The sequence below is a fragment of the Marmota flaviventris genome, chromosome 5 (genome assembly GCF_047511675.1).
Source record: "Marmota flaviventris isolate mMarFla1 chromosome 5, mMarFla1.hap1, whole genome shotgun sequence".
NCBI lineage: Eukaryota > Metazoa > Chordata > Mammalia > Rodentia > Sciuridae > Marmota > Marmota flaviventris.
In genome coordinates this window covers 87083219-87090746 of record NC_092502.1, presented here as the reverse complement: position 1 = coordinate 87090746, position 7528 = coordinate 87083219, and the positions used below count along the sequence as shown (strand labels likewise).

Here is a 7528-nt window from a genome sequence, read left to right as displayed (position 1 = left end):
TACCAAAGTGTTATAAAAAAATAACCAGGTAAGAATGTTTGGTAAATAATAATTTGTTCTTTACAAGCAATATATCTGAGGTTTTGTTTTCTGTATTGGTAATCAGTATTGGGAAATAAGCAAAGTTTTCAGATACTCTTCAAATATTTTTAATCTACTAAAAAAACAAGGTAATACTAGCTTATTTTTGAGATGTATATATTCTCTACATTGTATATATAATAGTATTATATATGTATATATTTTACTTCAAGCTTTAGTTGTGCCACACCAGTATTTCAAAATCTCTTTTTTCTAAATTTTAATTTCATTACCACCCACATGCTTTAATCTAGTTCCAGAGCTTATTCAACAAATGCTTTTTGAATGGATGAGTGACCCCCGTTGTGTTAGTCTACTTTTTATCCCTGTTACAAATACCTGAGAAAAGCAATTGAAAGGAGGAAAGATTATTTTGGTTCATGGTTTCAGAAGTTTCAGGCAATGGCCATCTGGCTCCATTACTTTGGACCTGAAGCTAGGCAGAACATCATGGTGGAAGGGCATGGTAAAGGAAAGATGCTTAGCATATGGCAGCCAAGAAGCAGAGAAAGAGAGCAAGAAAGGGGAAAGGGACAAGATATGTCCTTTCAGGGTATGCCTCGGTGAACTACTTCCTTCAGCTAGCTCCCATCTCCTACAGTTTTCACCCTTTCAATAAAGCCATCAAACCAATAATCCACCAATGGATTAATCTACTTATGAGGTCAGAGCCCTCATAATTCAACCACTTTCGAAGAGCCCCACCTCTGACCACTGCTCATTAGGAACCAAGCCTTCAACACATGAGTCTTTGGGGGACATTCTAGATCCAAACCCTAACAAGCATATAACATGTGGTTCACCCATGAATTGCAATTTGGTCTTCCAAACCCTATTGCTTTTAGCAGGCTTGGGCAACAACTTTTTTTTTTCCTCAAGTACATTGCACCCAGACTGATAAAAATTTAACTGTTTATATACTCTGTGTGTGCCCCACACAAAACTACTTGTCCATATTAAATCTATCAAATATGCATACTCACAGTAATTGGTTATGCTATTTGTAAGCTTACTTTTCTGTATATTTACGAATGCATTCACTAGTAAATTAGATCCTGTATAGTTATTAGCTTAGAATACTAATCAAGCTTAAGAATGCTATCCATATGGCTTAACCCCTGCCACACACCCCCCACCAGCCTCTATCCTCTCATTATGCCAAGGCTCTACATTCTTCTTCAGTCAAGTGATCATATTCTCTAAATTCTCTCCCCCCTCCTAAAGGTCAGCATAAACTTAACTCTGTAATTAATTTGTGTATAATTTATTTATACAACATGACTCTTATTTTGGTTGTGACTTTTGCCCAGAAAAGCTTTTAGGTAGATCCGTATATTTTTCAATATTCATATTAATTTCAGTATTAAGAGCACAGCTGTGTGGGGCAAAAATAAGGAAAAAGCATCAGTGTTTATAATGTGTAGTGTAGTAGTAATAATTAGGACCAACATTTATTAAAGATGTTTATACCACACCCAATGTAATCTGTGTGCCCCTCCTGTCCTCAGGCCTTGTTTGCTTTAGATGAAGATGCTTTAGTAATTGCCAATGTCCTTCCTGATGGATGAAGTTGCCTTAGTAATTGCTAATGTCCTAGTTGCTGCCACAGCAAACTTAAGAGCCAATGCATGACTCTTCTATAGCAGAGAGACCTTTAATCTGTACCCTAGCTGTGAAACATAACGTCACTTCTGCTACATACTGTTAAAGTTTCCCTAGCCATTTCAGAAATAAAGCTGGAATATAAAGAGAGGCTATTTCATTTAAAATTCTAAACTCTTAATCTTAAGCTAGTGGTTCTCAAATTTTCTTGAATGTCAAAATCATTTGGAAGGTTTATTTAAATACAGATTTCTAGGTACCATCCCCAGAGTTTCTGATTCACTATGTTGGAGACAGACTGAGAATTTGCACTTCTAACAATGCTCAGGTGCTGATAATACTGTGGGGGGATTCACATCTGAAAGCTACTTCCCTAGAATAGAATGTTTTTTTTTTTTGGTACTGAGGATTGAACCCAGGGGTGCTTAACCAGTGAAGCACACCCTCAGCCTCTCTCAATACACCCTCTCTCAACATATACACACACACACACACACACACACATATTTATATATTTTAATTTAGAGACAGGGTCTTGCTGAGTTCCTAAGTGCCTTGCTAAGTTGCTGAGGCTGGATTTGAACTCATGATACTCCTACCTCAGCCTCCCAAACCACTGGGATTATAGGAAGACACCATCACTCCTGGCCCTAGAATATACTTCTAAAATAAATTACTCAAGAATCCAAATTAGACTTGGTAACAGAATCCTGTGAATTTTTACCATCACCACCACTACCACCACCACGACCCCATTCTCAGCTTCACAGAGCAAAAGATCAAGCTTACCTATATATCTCATCATCTTAGGTCTAGCTTGTGCACTAATATAAACATATGCAATTCCTTTATAGACCACAGGACGTGTGTTTACAGTGTTGGCTCTGTGGGATCCTCTGCAGTTACACTTGCTACCACTAGATGAAGCTCCTACTGCTCCTCTTACCTTTCAAGAGAATTTGATGTTTGACTACTAGATAACGTTGATTGGAATTTAATATCATAACTAAGATTACGCAGAGTTGTTTTACTCTGGGAATAAGGTGACTAGTCGTGTCTTTTTGATTTCAATGTAATTCAGAAAACTAAGTGTTATATTGAATATCATTGGCCTCAAGGCTAAGATCCATGACTTCTCTAGTTGATAACTGTTTATTTCAAAAATATATACCCATCTCCCCCTACCCTATACTAAGTCGTTTTATACCAGAGAAAAAAGAAAGGCCTCTATTTCCTTCTGTATCCAAGTTGGGAATTAGCTTATTCAACATATTTTCACAAGCATACACCATGAGCCCACCCATGTTTGTTTAACTTACATATTTGTTAAAGGATAACAGATAGATCCAGACTTTCTATAGAATAGAGTAGTAGGAGCAGCAATCTGGCTGGAAAGAGGAGCTGTCCAAGAGGCTTGTTTTGTAGCTATATCTAGATAGCAAAATGCTGTCTGGTAGCTGAAGAATTGCTGAGTTAGGGAGGATAAACTTAAGTGTGATGAAAACACTGGTCTGACCATTACCTCTGTATGGCTATTGTAAAGTGATCAGACTTTCAGCCTGATTGAATGGCTCTATCAAATGAGGATGAGAAGCCAGGCAATAGGCCTAGTCAACCCTTATTGGAAGCTTGGGCAATTCTACATGTTAGATAGAGACAAGGGAAAGGTGGTCCCATGGCAGTAACAGCACATTTGGCTGCACAATTCCCACAACTGTAAATCTGATAAATATTAAAAACTTTTTTTATAGCATCAAAACTAAAAAGACAGTTTAGAACAACTTAGCCAATATTTTAGAAATAGTGGAAATCCAAGCAGTGAGTATGGATTCAAAGATATCACAGGGGTATTTATTGATCCCCAGGGAGAAAATAAGAGGCTAACTAACCCTTTGACAGCCTCATAAGACCAGGGGGTATAAGATTTGAATCTAAGATCGGCTGCGAGTAAAACAAAAGCAGCTCCTGATATCCAAGACCTGGGCAGGCTTACAGCCAGGCCTCATGTTGAAGGTGAGCAATTTTACAGAGCAGCAGCCTCACACAAAACCACTCTGTGACTCTGAAGTACAAACACGAGACAACTCCATAATTATATCTGAATACAGGCAAGTATGGACATTGTCTAGGCCACACAAATGACTGCTGTTTGTTTACCAGTAATAGCCTTATCCTTGGTCTGATCTTCCTTCCTTCCTAAGATTCCCATGATAGAATTACTCCTACTTCCTGAGAACATCTAAACCAAAATCAAGGCTTATTTCATTAAACTCTCCCACATTACTTATAATAAGCCTTTTCTGACCCTCTGTTGCTGAGATGCCTCATGGTTTCCCATGGTGTATGTTCTCTCCCTTGCTGCAATGAATAATGTACCCCACTTATGAAAAAATTACTACCCACCTCTATACCCAATTGGGTGGTAGATTTTTCAAAAATTACTACAAATATATTTGAGCTTCGTTCAGAGACACATTTGAGTTCCTTGGAAATAGTTTTAAAATATTATGTTATATTAATTAATATGATCATATTATATCTTGCTTTTCGGGTTTGCTGGGTGGATTAGAACAGAGCTTAATCTAGAACTGATTACCTCCCAGTACTGTAGAGTACTTAGTATACTCTACCTACTGTTCAGTTCATCTTGAGATTTTCCAGTCAGACTGGTGGATACAAGCATTATTTCTGTCTCTGTGAGCACCATGCCCTGCTACCTCTAATCTTTTCCAATAGTTCAGTCTCTGGTTCCACTAGCTTTTACACACATGTGTTGATCATTGATCAGCTGAATATTCAAGAGGAACCCTTAGTGGGCTTCCAAAGCCTGCCTACATCCAGTTCTCTTTGTCTTTACACTATTAACTGTAAGTTTAGTTTCTTTGCTTTCTCAGATTCTGTCTCCTCAATTGGAAGGATTCTTCCCCGCTAGGAAGTAGCCTGGATCTCTCTCAAGGCAGGAAACTGGGAACACTGCCCGGCTTTCCATATTTGTTCCCTTTTCTGGTTGTCTGATATTTATTGTCTTGCAAAAGACATAGATTAAAAGATATAGACTATCATTTGTCCATTTTTTGTTTGTTTGTTTGTTTCAAATGAAAGGATGTATCAGAGCCCTTATTCTATCTTGGCCAGAAGTATAGGTTATTATAGGTTTGTTTTTTTTTTTTAAGGTAAATCCTTAAGTAATAAGATGCCAACATAATACTGATTTGGTTTAATCAGTTAACTTTTATCAATTAGTTGAAAACACGGAATTTACTTTCAAAGTATATTCAGAGCTTAGAATCACTCTGGTTAATTTTAACCACTTTTTCTTTTTGTCTGAAAATGTACAATCAGTTATTTAGGTTATCTTTAACAGGAGAATGATAAAGGGATCAGAATTCCTCTTTTGGCTCTTAAATAAGAATTTTAAATGTGGTACAGTTTCAGTTGTCTAATGTCAGTCTTATTTATCTTTCTGTTCTACTTTAACAATGTCAGATTTTTATTATTGTACTTTTCTGGTTTTGTTTTGGGGAAATTCTTTATGGAAGACATACTGAAAATGTCAGGTTTTGAAAAACCATCTTCCTGTCAGAACTGATTTAAAATTCTGGGATTGTACTGTTTTAATTTTCTGCCAAAACTGTGTAAGTTTAAAAGAGGCTACAGAAATTATTTTCCAGATGAACCCTCCACCCCCATCCCTGGTATTTTGCATAACGCCCTAATCTTTGCATTAACACAACTTTCATTTTTCTCTTTAAATTAAACAATTGAAAAAATATATTATAGTCTTTGCCACCATTTTATATAAAAATGAACAGAGGCATTGCAATGATTCTGCAAAGTACTTGTAACAGATTTTTATAGATTCTTTTGAAATAAAATGGAAGGCAAAGAGAAGGAAGCAGTTTATAAAACTGTGAGTGGGCTGTTTTGACAGTGACAAGCATCTAGTATTGACAAAGGCCAAGCCATGAACGATTATGTTAAGGGGAGAAAATTCAATAGCCTTGCTTGTAAAAGAAAGTAAGAGATACAGTAACACTTCATTTGTAAGGAGGCCATTTGTCATTTCTCCTATCCGTAAACAGGTGGCATTAAGAAAGAAAATGATAAGTCATCTGAATGCCTCCAACTAGCTCCACTTGCTAATTCTTTACTTACAGCACATTAGAAGCAATAACCTTGAAACAGGTCTAGGGCAGAGGCTGAGAGTAACTGAAGGGGAAAGCACAGGGTGAATAAAATTTGGTAAAAATGGAAGAGGCAGAATAAACTTTCTATAGTACCAACAAGGATTCAAAAAGATAGCAACATCAAGTCTCATTACCTCTCATTTACATCAAAAGGATGCCAATTTATTACAACATAACATAACCACTGAGTATTATTATAAAAGTCACTGGCACAAGTAAAAAAAAATTAAAGTTTATAAAAAATTGATAAACTTTTTTTATATATTGTCACAAATTAATTCTGAGATTGACTGTAAACCTCTGTAATAATTAAGGAAAGCTTATCATTTAAGAAAGTATTCTAATTTGGAGATGAGGGACTAATTTTAAAAAGTTAACTCAAACCCAATTCTTGATACGAGGTCCAGTTTGTAATAAATAGCTTGAGTCATTAGGATTTAAATCTGTTAAGAACACCAAAAGAGGATGAAAACACTTGTAATATATAAATAAATGAAATTTATAGGTGGTGCTGAAAATCAAACCAGTGCCTCACACATGTGGTTGGCAAGTGCTCTACCGTTGAGCCACAACCCCAGCCCTATTTAAGAAAGTTTTCAGTAAAAAATTAATCAAATCTTGTGTTCACTTTGGCAGCACATATACTAAAATTGGAACCATACAGATAAGATTAGCATGGCCCCTGCACGAGGATGACATGCAAACTCGTGAAGCGTTCCATATTCTAAAAAAAAAAAAAAAAATTAATCAAATCTTTAAAACATTTTGACAAATAAGTAAATATCTCTTTGGAAAATTCACTGCAACTTATTCATTCTTATCTGCTTGTTGAGAGTTTGTGATATGCATAATAACCTCACAGGTGCTGGAAAGAGTGACATAGTAGTATTTGTCCTAGCCATGAGGAATTGATACTTTAGGGGAGAATATGAAGCACAAGCATATAACAACCAGTAAAATTGATCAAACAAGAGCCCCTACCTAGTTAGGAAGTAGAAAGGAAAACATGTGTCACTTCCAAGTTAGTTTCTTGGAAGTAGCATTTACATTGTGATAAGTAACTTACAAAGGAACATTCAAAAAGTCACATAGATAATCTATTGTTGTATGAAGCAGAGCTTCAGTAAAGATGAGGAAATACTGGGCTCAACCAGAAATGGAAAGTACCCTGAAACACGGAACAAGTGTTGAGCAATACGAGAAGAAAAACTAAAAACGTTTAAAGTGCATTCTTGCATTCAGCTGCAGACAAAGTCCCTGAAAATAGCTTGTGTTCTGGTGGGGAGACAGGTAAAACAAACAAATGAGCAAATATGCATTAATATTAAAAACGTGTGTGTGTGCATGTATGCACGTGAGCACGTGTGTTATCAGGTGTTGATAAATACTAAGGAGAAAAATAAAGCAAGCTTAGGGGATGGACCTGGTTTGTGGCAGTACAGACTCAATGTTGATTTAGGACTGTTACTCTTTAAAAAGCCAAGGAAAGACTCTTCCAAGTATGAGACCACGATGAAGTATAAAGTGAGACATCTGATTTCTCTAAACAACAAATATCCCAAAGCTTATTCTATTATCAAGAAAAACAAAAGTTAGGAAATCCTTGATGAGAAATCATCTTAAGTACACTATGAAGTATTCGGATTCTACTCAACTGT

General features: G+C 36.2%; 1 non-coding gene across 1 annotated transcript; it reads left to right on the top strand.

The window, feature by feature from the left end:
• Positions 1–6490: 6490 nt before the first annotated feature.
• On the top strand, positions 6491–6597 carry LOC114086657 (U6 spliceosomal RNA). Its single transcript, XR_003581657.1, has one exon. It is a non-coding gene; the product is annotated as a U6 spliceosomal RNA (small nuclear RNA).
• Positions 6598–7528: the final 931 nt, after the last annotated feature.